This window comes from Strix aluco, chromosome 7 (assembly GCF_031877795.1).
Source record: "Strix aluco isolate bStrAlu1 chromosome 7, bStrAlu1.hap1, whole genome shotgun sequence".
Classification (NCBI taxonomy): domain Eukaryota; kingdom Metazoa; phylum Chordata; class Aves; order Strigiformes; family Strigidae; genus Strix; species Strix aluco.
In genome coordinates this window covers 24,340,185-24,353,279 of record NC_133937.1, presented here as the reverse complement: position 1 = coordinate 24,353,279, position 13,095 = coordinate 24,340,185, and the positions used below count along the sequence as shown (strand labels likewise).

General features: G+C 35.9%; 1 protein-coding gene across 1 annotated transcript in view; it reads right to left on the bottom strand.

The window, feature by feature from the left end:
* DNTT (DNA nucleotidylexotransferase) overlaps positions 1-13,095 on the bottom strand; it is a 127,846-nt gene extending 114,751 nt beyond the window's left edge. The window contains exons 1-2 of the mRNA XM_074831004.1: positions 12,989-13,095; positions 12,197-12,275 (exon numbers count right to left, since the gene is read on the bottom strand). The gene's annotated coding sequence lies outside the window, so the exon portion shown is untranslated. The remainder of the gene's footprint in view (positions 1-12,196; positions 12,276-12,988) is intronic.

The window sequence follows — 13,095 nt, the reverse complement described above, 5'->3', positions numbered from 1 at the left end:
CAAGATCTCACAAGAAATACATGGCACATGTGATCCGTTCACCTTCATCAATTTCTGTGCAGCAGGATTGCGGCAAATTTTCAAACACTGGAAACTTTTTATCAAAGCTGGATATTTTTATGAACTATATACTTCAGTTCAATCACAGTCATAGGATATAAAGCAAGAATTTGTTTACATAAATCATAATTTCTGTTATGCAAAAGGTCGCACTCTATAATGACTGTTAGTCACTTACAACCATAACACCTATGAGTTTATGAATCTCTATTTGAAGTCTTCATGAAAAAGAAGACTAAGATGAGTACTGTGATTTCTACACTGAGGACTTTCCGTTTTCATTCCTGGTTTAAGGCCAGCTTCTGCATTATTTCTGCTTCAGCTAGCGTAACTAACTCAAATAGATGGCAAAAGAACTTGTGTTTCAATAAGGGATTTTCATTTAAGATTTTCAGAAGTCTAAATAAGCAAGGAAGAGTTCAGTAAGAGCTAGGGAAGAGTAGTGCCCTTTACTCTGGAACTGGTGCAGAAAAATCATGATTGGTACCTGCATATTGGTGTGTACACATGGGCATGCACATTTCATTTTATGAATGAAAAAAAATTTTGTCTGTATTGGGTAGGTCAAATGCTCAAAAGATGAAAACACTTATGATTCAGTTGGTACTACTTTCTTGGAGACAGCAGTCCTATATTGCCAAAGTTTCAGGACAGCAACTTTTTCCTGAGGGATTCATAGATTGAAGGTGTACGCTAATCTGGGGCACATTTTCTTTCTATCCAACTATTTATTAATATACTATCCAGGCAAGAATATTATAACATAATATCTTACATAATGGCTGAACACATTGCATGCTTTTTTAAGACGTGACAATTAAATTCCAGTGTGATTACTTGTATGACCCTTATGTGCGTCCCAGAAATGCTGGTACTATCCATATAAATTTAATTTCATTCTTCATGGGATTTGTTCTAGATGTAAATTCTTCTGGAACTCACCTCATACTTTTTAATTGAAGCGTGTAAGCCAAGTCATTCTGTCCATAAACCAGAAATAAATCAAGCAAGAGACTTTTTTTTTTTTAAGCCATATTCCAGTGTTACAACTAGCAATATTTTATCCACCAAATGTTTGAACATTAAACTGAAATGAAGGAAGAATTGTTCAGTGAATGATTTGGATCAATTACTTCAACAGAAAAGAATGATGTGCCTACACGAGGACAATTCTGTGCTAAGAATAGCTCAGCTAAGTTCCCATATTTTTGTGATCACTGGTTTTGGTGGGAAAGGGAAGGAATGTCAAATACTTGAATAGTTCACCTGAGAAAGGAATGTGAACTACTGCCCCTGACTGAGAACACACTTCCTGTTTCCTTAAACACAAACTCGCTGGCAAGAAAAAGTAATCCTTTCAAAAAATGCAACAATTGTCTTTGGCTCATTGTTAAGACAGAAATTTCTTTCAACGTTTTGGCCATTTTCAGAGCTGGTTTGATGGAGACTAAGGTATCATTTCCAATATACTGTTGACACACTTCTTTGAACTTGACCTACCGAAGCATGAAAGTGTACATGGAATGTCTGTGTTCGATATCACTTATTCCCAATTCTCTAACTCAGAAATCACTGTTTAATCAATCCAAAAGCAGAGAGAAAATCCATTAGGCTTACAATCAATGACTGTATATCATCTTCAAATAAAGCCTTCATTTAAGGCCTCATTTCAAACTAAACAAACATTAAGTCCTGAAACAATATCATCAGCAAACATCTATTCACCAGAAAGTGTATCAAAGCCAGAATTTAGCATATCATAATATTGTTTCTATTTACAAAGGTGATGTATATACATTGGGAATATCAGCCCTGGCAGACAAATGAGAACGTGTAACTGAGCACTTTAATACCTCTCTCCCTTTCATATGCTGGTCGCAATAAAGAGCAGATTTTGAAAATATCTTCTAAAGTAACCACTAGAGAGATTGTTGCACACCTGTACAGAGCAAAGCTCTCACGTGGTATTTGTTGTATTTCCACTGCTGATAAATAGGGGAATGTTAAGATTTCTGTTTAACTTTGGTAATTATTATTTGCTTAAATTGTGTGAATAGCATTTAAGAACGTGAAGATTTCTAAATAAAAGGCAAAATATAACATTTTATTTCAAAAGTGTGACATTACTCAACTATTGTCTTCCACATAGAATTTGCCAGGGTAAACTAATAATCAACTATCATGTTAAGCTCACTTGATACCAAGTGTCAGTTAGTAATAAAAAATACAATCCTATATCTTGTCATTAATCTGCACTTTTTTTTTATCCACAGCTCTCAAAACAACCCAATGAGCACAGCTGCAAATGTCTTCTGCATGCATGTATAGTGTGGGCTAGATTCCTATCTGTTACAGCAGTAACAATAAAAGGTCTCTTAGTAAACATCAACATAAAAGAAGTGTATCATCTATGGTAAAATTACAGATAGAACCTGTGTTTAGTGCATAAATATGGGAAAGAAAATGAAACAGTGATTTTGTATGTGTAAATATTTCCAATTTTACATTTAACAAATTAACCATCCCACCAAATAAATGAAGAAACTATCACACTCCTTTCCAAGTGACTAAAAAACACCACACCATTTTTGAAAACTTATTATAGTGGTTCTGGTTCAGTAAGGCATTTACTATTTGATTTTATATATACATGGGGTGACTTAATTTTGATTCTAAAGATCTGAAGTCTTCTTTTAGGAAATTTATTTTCATTATCAACAAGAGTTGAAGAGATTACCTGTGTTCAGCTGCCTTGCATTAAAGCTGCTGCTTTCAGTCTCTATTCCCGAGTTCTAACGATTCAACGTAGTAGTTAAGTACTCCCCCTTACGGCCTGTTCCAACATGGCATTATAATGCTTTATATTCCTCTTGATTAAATGCTTGCATCTTATATATGCACTGTATATAGATATCATCTTCAAATCAAGCAGTCTATAGCAAAATACTCATTCCATAATGCACGGAATGGATTTACAACTTCATTGTGCTACTCTTAGAAGAAAGCTTTAATAGTTAGAGATTATATAAGATCAGCTGCACTAGATTAAAAGCTGTTCAACATAAAATGCCTTTCATCATTCAAAAAGTCTTCTGCTGTTCCTATTTTCACCCTAGTGCTGACTGAAAACACACAGGGTATCTCACCTGCTAAGCAACTGTAATATTTTATTCCTCAGTACAGTTTATACTACATTCCCTGCTACATTACATACATTCCCTGCTACATTACATACATTCCCTGCTACATTACATACATTCCCTGCTACATTACATACATTCCCTGCTACATTACATACATTCCCTGCTACATTATGTCCTCATCATGTTTCAGGAGGGAGGAGGGGGGAAAAAAAAAGTATGTTGATATCCTTATCTGAAATATTATTCAAAACAGCGAAATTCACAGCTACCATCAATCCCTTTCACTACTTTTTAGCTCCAACTCATCTTCTCAAAATGTACTGAAAACCATTAACAATGATGTGATTTCACCGCCTTTGTGCTGTGCCAGTCCAGAAAAGTGCTCTGCTCTCTTGCAAAGTCCTCAGAATTCAGTTAGTAACTTCAAAGAAAGGCAAGTGTTAACTTGTCCCAGAAGATCCTGTAACATTAAGCAAAGCACACTAAGGATTAAGATCCTCTCTAGAAATAAACACTTCATTTGTTTCAAGTTCTTCTCCCTGAACTTTAACTGAATAGTTCTGGGGCCATTTTGATAATACAGTTTGCTAGAAGGCATCTTTTTCAGATAGTGCTTTTAACTTTACTTACTCAGTTTATAAAAAATGAGTGGGTTTATCTCTGATGGATTTGCAATTTAGATCTCTAAACAAAAATAATCAGATTAACAATTTTTTGCAGCATATTTGGTGAGAGTGAATGTAAAAAAAGAGATTTAGAACATTTATTAGAACACTCAAAGTGAACGAACAGCCCAACAGATACAATCCACTGGGGAATTAGGAAAAAACCTACTAAAATCCCCTCACCAAAAACTAAGCCTCAATACCGACATTCGCATATAACATCTGATAAATAGTTCCCAGTACTATTTTAATCTCCTCTGGGAACATAAGAGAGAATCTAAAGAGCCATTCTCTACAAGCGCATTAAAGGATGCTCAAGAATCAAACAGTGGAAGGTCAGCTCTGCTCACTTGGTTTTGCTCTCCAAGTTTCCAGAGTCGTACCCACAAAACAAATTATTAGGTAAAAATTTTACCACTAGGTCTTAAAGAAGGTGGTTACCTTCTGAAGCAGGGAAGGCTATTCCTATCAACTCTTCTCCTGAATTCTTCTATTGCTATGAAGCTATCAAATATCAGTGAGAAATTTTATATGAAATGCTACATTTCAACTTTGCTCTTTCTGAGATTGACTATTTGGACAGACTACTTTTGCAGAATGGATGCTCCAGAATTCTTCTACATGAAGGTGTACAGAAATACTTTTAAGAGTTTCTAAAACTGGAGTTAATAGTAGAAACTAAATGTAAAAGTATTTTCTCACTAGTTATATGTAGTACAGGCAAGGATGTTTGCGTTAGAGAATTAAATGCCATAAATACAAAAGCTCTGTCTTTCACACAGGGTGAGCAAACACAGAAGGCAGCTTTTCTAGAATAGAATCACCTTATTGTTGAGATGTATCCCATCTTTCAAGAGGGGGACAACCCCCCACTCCCACAGGCAGTTTGCAATCTGAAGGCAGACAAATTGACAGAAACTCAAAAAAAATAGGGAAGCAGAAAGGCAATCCTTATGAATATATTGCCTCACATCAAACAGATGAATCTCTTTTTTCAGCCATCTCTCTATCAGTAGCAGGGTGGAAGCCAGTCTTTCAGAGAGCCAGCCAAAGTTGGCCACCACATGTGTTCTAGAATGGTGCTTACCCTCTCAGAGATTCATAACCACACTTGTGCAGGAGTGATGTGTTTCAGCCTACTTCTGTTTCAGAGAGCTTCTTGACAACCAAGTATCTGTGCTCTCAAGTTTCCTGGGATACAGATAAGAAATTTGAAGGAGACTAATCCAAGAAATCCCCCACAGAAATATTGCATTCTTTCTGGCCTTGCTCTCCTGCTGTTCTGCTCTTTCAAAGAGTGTTGACTCACAGGGTGTTGCATGCTGTGAGAGAGACAGCAAGAGGTAAGAGAGCTGACTGCAATTCATCTATTGTGAGAATGAGAAGGAAAATTTAAAAAGTATTTATAGTATCATGAACTTCCTGAGTTCAGTCTATCCAGAACAGAACCTCTACTGACTCCTCCTCTATGCAAAGTAGTTTTCAGCACTTAAATCTTCCAAAAGCTCATTGGTTGGACCTGCATTTATTTATCAAGTCTTGCTAGATAAACTTATGGGGAAAAAAAGTAAGATCCTCACTAAGGAAAGAATTTAATTAGTATGTGATTGTGTGGCTTTCCAGATGCAATCTCAAACCTACTTGGTAGTTATTGTCCCTTACATGTTATTGAGCTTTCTTTAAAACCAGAAACAAAAACATGACTCTAGAAGCTAAGTACTTTGCACACAGTCAGTGTGGTTGGGTAAGCAACATTGCTGGCATCATCTCAGTGATGTGATAGGGACACTGGATCAGAATGTCTCCAGCACACACTGTGATAGAGTGCTAACTCTAAATGATAAAAATCATTTCAGTACCTGTAAATCAAACTAAACTAAGGTCAGCCACCCAAGTCAACAGGAAAAAGGAAAGATAAACTACAGTTAAGAGCAATTTTATAATTACATTAAGTAATCTGTAATCAGTTATAAGCTATGGGCCATTCCATTTCATTTTGCTGATACAGGTATATCAGGGCCAGTGTACACACTCGTATCTTTTGCACTCTCGTGTGCCAGTCACATATACGCACATTAAGTGCTTTGGTTATGAACTGGGGCGCTGCTGATCAAGAGGTGAGAATTACCAGAGAATTCATCTGTCTGCTGTAGTCTGCCAATAATGGAAAGATGCAAAATTGAAAACAGAAATAATAGATCATGTTCCTGACAGTGGAAAAGATGTGGCAAATGAGGCATGGGATGTTATACAGAACGTGTAAGTTGCAGAGGACTAAAGTCATCACTGCATCATCCGATTTGTAACTTCTGACCTCAGAGGATAATCACACCATAGTCAAATCTCACTGTTCTGAAGGTCAGTGGTAAGGTTTTTATCAGTCTGACATTTAGTTGACAATTTATTTTTTTTATGTTTAAGTTTTCGTTTCATTTCTTTTTAGTAACAAAGGAACGACATGAAGGTTATTCATAAACAACTCCCACTGACTTTTCATGAAATACTTGAATCAAGATAGACTTCAATTAATCAGGAATGTGTGTAACATTATCGAGGTTTCATTCACATCATACATCCAATCAACTTTTGAAAACAGGCATGGAATTCTAAGATAGGGATGCTTTTGAGGTGTGTTCAAAAGAAAGCATGTGAAAAAAAATGCACCAGAGTGCAAAGCTTTAAGCATTCATTTCTTTTCTTTCTCACTTCATATGGTTTATGGTTCACTTCTCTAGAAGTGGTTAACTTTCACTAGTTCCAGAGAAGAGAACATTTCTAGAGAAGCGAAGCATTCATCACTGAAAGAAAATAGCTTCTATTTCCACTACTGTTCAGTTTATTGTCTTGCAAAGCCCACTAATGCAGTGTATGGGAAATCAAAAGCAAGGGAAAGTCTGACTAAGACCATAATTGAGATACTCAGTATCCATCTGAATAGTATCTCATCCTCCTTTACATTATCTGATAAAACAGCAGTGTTCTTAAATACATCAACATTGCATAATCAATTATACTGGACACTGAAGAAGTCATTTTGCCACAAAAAGTCTTGTAAATGAAGCTTAGCCTGTGTGTTTATTTCCCACATTGCTTTAAAGTATATTCATCATTTGAGATATATCATTCCCATGACAATGGGATCACAAGGAATCATGGTATAACTGTTAGACCAGGCAGACAATGTCATCAGTGTCAAACTGGCAAATATATCATTTAACTAGAGATCAAGAGAGAAAATCTGAAGGTCAGAAATACAATATTTATAATACTTCCAGTGGATGGATGCATACTGAACACCTCATATCTAGATGCTTAAAAAGCTTATCAGAGGAATGTTTACAACATACAAGAGCAGTTGTTAATGGAGTTTTCTCCACTGAGTTGCAATATGCATGGATACTGAGCCCAGCATTCCCTAGTATATTCTCTAGAAACAGCAAAAATCTTGAGATATACTTTAATGGTACTGTTTGCAATGCAAGACACATACAAACAGCAGTCAGCTACTACCCTCATATCCACTAATTCCAACCAGTACCACAAAACCTTTGGCACATCCCGTGTCATTATTTACCCTCTACCTCATTACATTTAGAAGCCCCAGCATTTTTCCAATAAGCAACATATTTCTTTGGAAATAAACTAACATGATTAGCATGGTTTCTGCCTTTGGAAGAGAGAAAAATAAACTAAAAAAACTCTGTATTGTCATCAATTCATACTGGAACAGGTGACTTTGGCACTGTGCAAAGAAGATGCTTGTAAGATTCACAGATTTCCTTGAGCATCTCTATGACAGTTGAACTGGAGATGTTAAAGCTATGGAAAAAAGGTTGACAAAGGCAAAAGCTAGTTCACAAGAAAAATGGAAAGAGAATGGACATAACCATACTAAATTCTGACTGTATTCAGCATATAAGACTCCTCCAGATTTGGTGTGGGGGAAGACTCTGTCACTGAATGTTTGTTCCTTCCATACCTTCCTTGTATCATAAGATCTTTTTACCTAGATCTGATTTCACTTAATACTATGTGATAGAGAGGTTTGATGACATTACGATTACCTAAATGATAAAACTAAACTAATAAAAATGAGGTAGAATAAAAGATCATAAAATTGAATTTGTGTGACTCAAGAAAAATTTTAAAATACTTTGTCATTTTTTTCTTGATAGCTCTTTAATTTAAAATTTATTACCATAAACATAATATATGCTGAAATATCTTTTTGAGTTCTCCCCAAATACTGCAGTCAGAATCAAAAAATAACCCAAACCAAACCTATAGATCTCTCAGCTTTTAAGGTCTGTCTTATTTATTGAGATTTTATCATATTCTCTCTCTGTTGACTGTCAAATAAACTCTGCTCATAAAATTTTATCTATGTCAGCAGGCTAAGGACAAAAAACATGCAAAAGTTCTGTTTATGAGTCCAAAACCCTTGAGAAACATTCACTATTCACATAGCTTGTCTCCCCACCACCTCTTTTCTCATTTTAACTTTTTGTACCCTTCCACTTCTACACCCCATCCCTTTCCAATCTCTTCAGTTTCTCTATCCATCTTCTAGGTCCTTCTTCACCTTTTAAATTCCTCCTTTCTTCTGTCTGTATTTAACAAGATCAGAGTTTGTTTTTCCAACTTCATTTTCAGGGCTCTGTTGACTAGAAGTAGGGAGGTCTGCTTATTTTTGGTCCAAACAATATCTGGATGCTGGCCAGCTGGCACATATGCTCCACCCAATTCCTCTTATCCATAAGAGTGAGTAACACGCTTCCTTGAACTCTTTGAGCTCCACAAAACCATCACTTTTTGCTTCCTTCCTTCCATATGCTCTCTTTATGACAATAAGCCATAAACACCTTGTTCAAAGTCTGTATCTCAGATTCTGCTCCCAGATCTTCCCTCCTTCATATGACAGTTGACCGCAGTTTCCCTCAGACCTTCTGCTATCATACAGAAAGGTTCTCGATTTTGCAGTGTCCTTTTCCCCCATCCAGTTATTCCCCCCATCCAGTTTTATCTCAATACTTCTAAGTAAATAGAACTAAAACTATGACTTACGTGAATTCATCTGGTATGTGTTTTTGAGTGAAGCCTGCATGCCAGTAGCACAGAAACACTGTACCATAACTACAATGCTATAATACTTTGCTATACTACTATCCTATATAGTATATATGCACTATATATACACTATATACTATGTATACACTATAATACTGATGATACTGTACACCAGTGCTGCACTATTTTGATGCTTCTCTCTAAGTTCCCCAGCTCAGGAAGAGCATGGGTGAAATGCCACCCTTCTTCTCTGAACCTATATGTTAAGCAGGAAGAAATACCACTTCAAAACAGAAACAATTCTGTTTTCCATGACATACCTTACATTTCCTGTTAACAATGCATCCTAACAACAAATACTTCAGTTACAACTCCAAAGTCTGTTGTGACTGAAGTTCTCCTGGTTCAAGCAACTATCAATTCAGTGAACTCAAGTAATACTGGTTCACTGTGGAAATCAACATAACTGCTGCTTGGTCGCTGAATGTACTGAAATATCAAAGGCTGTTCCAAAGGTTACAAGGGCTGTAAGAAGTACCATGGAAGTACAGGGCAAGTAGGGAATGGAGACATACCTCTGTGCCTATACCTCAAAGAAATGAGTGGTATCCATACCACTTGAAATAAATGCACATCTTTGTGTCTTTATTTAAATCTAGCCCTTTTTTGGAAGTTATACTGAGGCAGATTTGTTAGAAGGAACATTTGGAATTTTCTTTAACTACAGTTAGCTGGAGCTGGCCAAGTTCATTGAAATGACAGAGAACTCTGGACCTGGGAAGAAAACACAGAAAAACAACCCACAAACCACTCTGATTCTTATACTAACTTCATGGCAGTCTTCAACACCTACAGGGTCAACTTTTGTTTGAGATCCCCCACTGTAATATACCATGAAATGATTCATTAGCATGCACACTAGTAGTTGAAGTATTAATTTGACATTTTTCCATTTATCTCATATCAAGAGTCATGGGCATGGTGCAAGACCTTCTACACATATCAATGTACAAGCATCAAAGAAATCAATAGTGTTTAACTAAGAATTCATTATACACTAACAAAATCCATCAAAAGAACATAAACAAAATAATTTAAAATAAGCACCAGCTGCAGCCTTTCAAATTCAAGCTGCCTAAGAATGGTATTTAAATGATAAGGCAAGACACTGAAATAATATTTCTTTTCTTTTTTGAAATTCACTTACTAGCTTTTAATGGATATAAATGTTGCCAGACAGAAATCTGTTCATACACATTTTCCTATATTTTATCAGAACAGTCAACACAGATTAATTTCAAAAGAGAGGTTCTATAAAGAAACAATATACAATGTAAGTGCAAACTATACAAGCCAGCACACAAATCTAGAGGAACAGATAGCAAGCTCTGCCAAGGTGTTCAAAAGAATAAAATCAAAAAAAGTGGCTGAGTTAAACTGCAAATACTGAGTACTTGCAAAGGATATCACAACAACCAAGCACTATGGCATCAATTCCAGACTTCAAAAAAAGCAAAGAGAATTACTAATGAACAATGTCATTTTTGTAGCAGGTTGGGTTCTTATTACTGTTATATTTTATTGTACTAGATAAAAACATGAATTTTTTAAAAGATAAAGAAAACTAGGTGCAAAATTCAGGTTACAAACAAATACCTATGAGAATAAGTACATTTTCAATGCATGGTTAGATGTGGGAAAATCTCTCTAGAATAACAGTTCAATCTGTTGCTAGATTCAAAGAGAAGGTTAAAGTAACAATCAAAAGCCATATAAAAAGATTTTTAGAAGGCCAAGCGATAACACAAAGAGCAACTGTCCATAAGACAATGGGTGTATCCATGTATCCGGTCTCTGTGACGTGTCAAGCAACAAAAAATCCAGCATTTGGCAATAATTAAAATTCAGCTGAAATGACATGCCCCAGGAATGGGTTAAGAACAAATGAAAAAAGAAAGGGTGTATTTATGCAGCAAACTGGATATAGTGGAAGTGATTTAAAGGTGACAGGTTTCAAATCAGTGTACAACAACAGTCTCCTTGGTATAGCAATGGTCTTAACCATTCTTAGCAAGGTTTTTTGGGTCTGGGGTTTGGGTTTTGTGGGTTTCATTGTCATCCATTTGAGGCTTCTTTGGGTCTGGGTCTTTTGCCATCGTAAGAAGGAAATGCATTTTAGAGTTACTGTTTAGGGCTACACATCAGAGACTTCAATTAAGTAATGCAAATAGATGTTTTTCATTCTTTACCATAAACAGTTAATTATTTTTCAGTAACATAGTCTAGATGCCAGAATCCTCCAATAAATTTTATGTTGACTTGTGAGATAAGTGCTCAAAGAAGTTCCATGGATTATTGCTCTGTATTACAACTTAAAACAAACTGCACAAAAACAATGACTACAACATGCAGTTCGTGGAACTGGAAAGATACTGTTTACTGCAAAAAAAAAAAACCCACCAAAACCAGAACAGATATCTACAAACCTCACACGTTCATTTTACAACATGATAGCTTTCATAACATTTGGGCAATCATTGATATATTAAGGCTTCCTATGGTTTCCCCTGCTACAGTACTAAATCCTCTCATAGAAACAAGCATGGAGGAAAACACCAGGACAGAAAATAAGGACATCTGCAAAGATCCATGAAGCATTTAGGCAGGCAGAGTTCCCTTTGGCCTCTGAAAAACTCCCTAATTGACTTATCCGAATCATAAAAAATAATCTACTTCAGTCACAAAGGGAACCCAAGACTCTTGAACTCCATTTTCATGCCTCATATAATTGGCTGGCATAGTAGGGGAAAAAAAAATGCACTACAACTCAAAAAACAATAGTACATGTTGCCATTGTTGGAGTATATGTTGTCATATGGAAACAATTACAACTCTTAATCCCCACTTCTGCAAAACCAGGAAATTGTTGAGTCTGCCACATTCAGAGTTACAATCAAGCTCTGAGATAGGTCACACCATCACAAAGGTTGTTATGAATTTGGTGTTATAGTTTCACTATTGTAAGAACAGATGTCAATTTTACTACAACATTGCTATATAAAAAGAAGTAGTTTTGAATACCTTCTTGTTGCATGATTTTTAGAATTTCATCAAGAAATTCCAAAAAACAAATGTTGAAAACCAAAAAGCAATTTAATGATGAAGGCACATGCCAGAATGAAATTAAGCTAAATTGTCCTAAGTACACAATTACTTTCTGCAGAAACATTTTTGTGAGAAACTCCTTCCCTTAGTACTTACCCATGGCACTGCTGGAAAAGCCGGTGACAATTCCTTCACTCACAGGTTCATCCAAAGTCCACTCAAGTCAGTGTGGTTCCTGAAATATTAGTAAGAGAAAAACAGGAGGGAATTACAGACCCACCTTAGCTGAAAAAAATAGAATAAATAACAACTATGAGAGAAAACTGAAGTATTTAATTACTTTTCACAGAAAAGATTGTGAACAGATGTTTAATTTTGATAGTAGCCACAGCAGGATTAGAATATTTATTACCAATATTAAGGTGGATTAGAAATTTAAATAAGAATGGCATAATGAAATTCTCAACACAGATTATGTAAAAAACTATGCAAAGCATTATCCTTGAACTCTGAGTGCTATGAATTCAGCATATAATGTAGATCAGTAAAAGGATAGTAGCTAAAGAAGGGAAAACATCCATCCTTTAAGATGGGGCAGGGGGGAAGGAGGACAACAAAATACAGAACAGTCAGTCCAACTTCAATTCTTGCAAAGATACTAAAGCAAATGTTGGGCCTCAATATACTTATTATTTCAAGTAGGCACCCATAGGAGTTTGTTCTGGCCTTAATTGTATTCAGTATTTTGTTAATAACATGGATGTTGAATAACAAGCGCACTTCTAAAGTACATCGGGATGTTGCTGAGACAGCAGCAGTCACCACAAGATAAATAATAGTATATTGGGACCAGTTTGGCCACCCTATTTTTCAGTTAAGATGAAGCCAAATTGAAGACTGTGCTGAGAATGAAAAGACAAAACAAGAGTTTGCTAAATAACTACTTACGAACAAACTGGGTTTGCTTCTTCAGGAAAGAGATGTCCACGTCCAGCCCATCTGGGCAAACAGGCACTTTCTCTTGCACCCTCCAGCAGTATAACACAGAATTTATT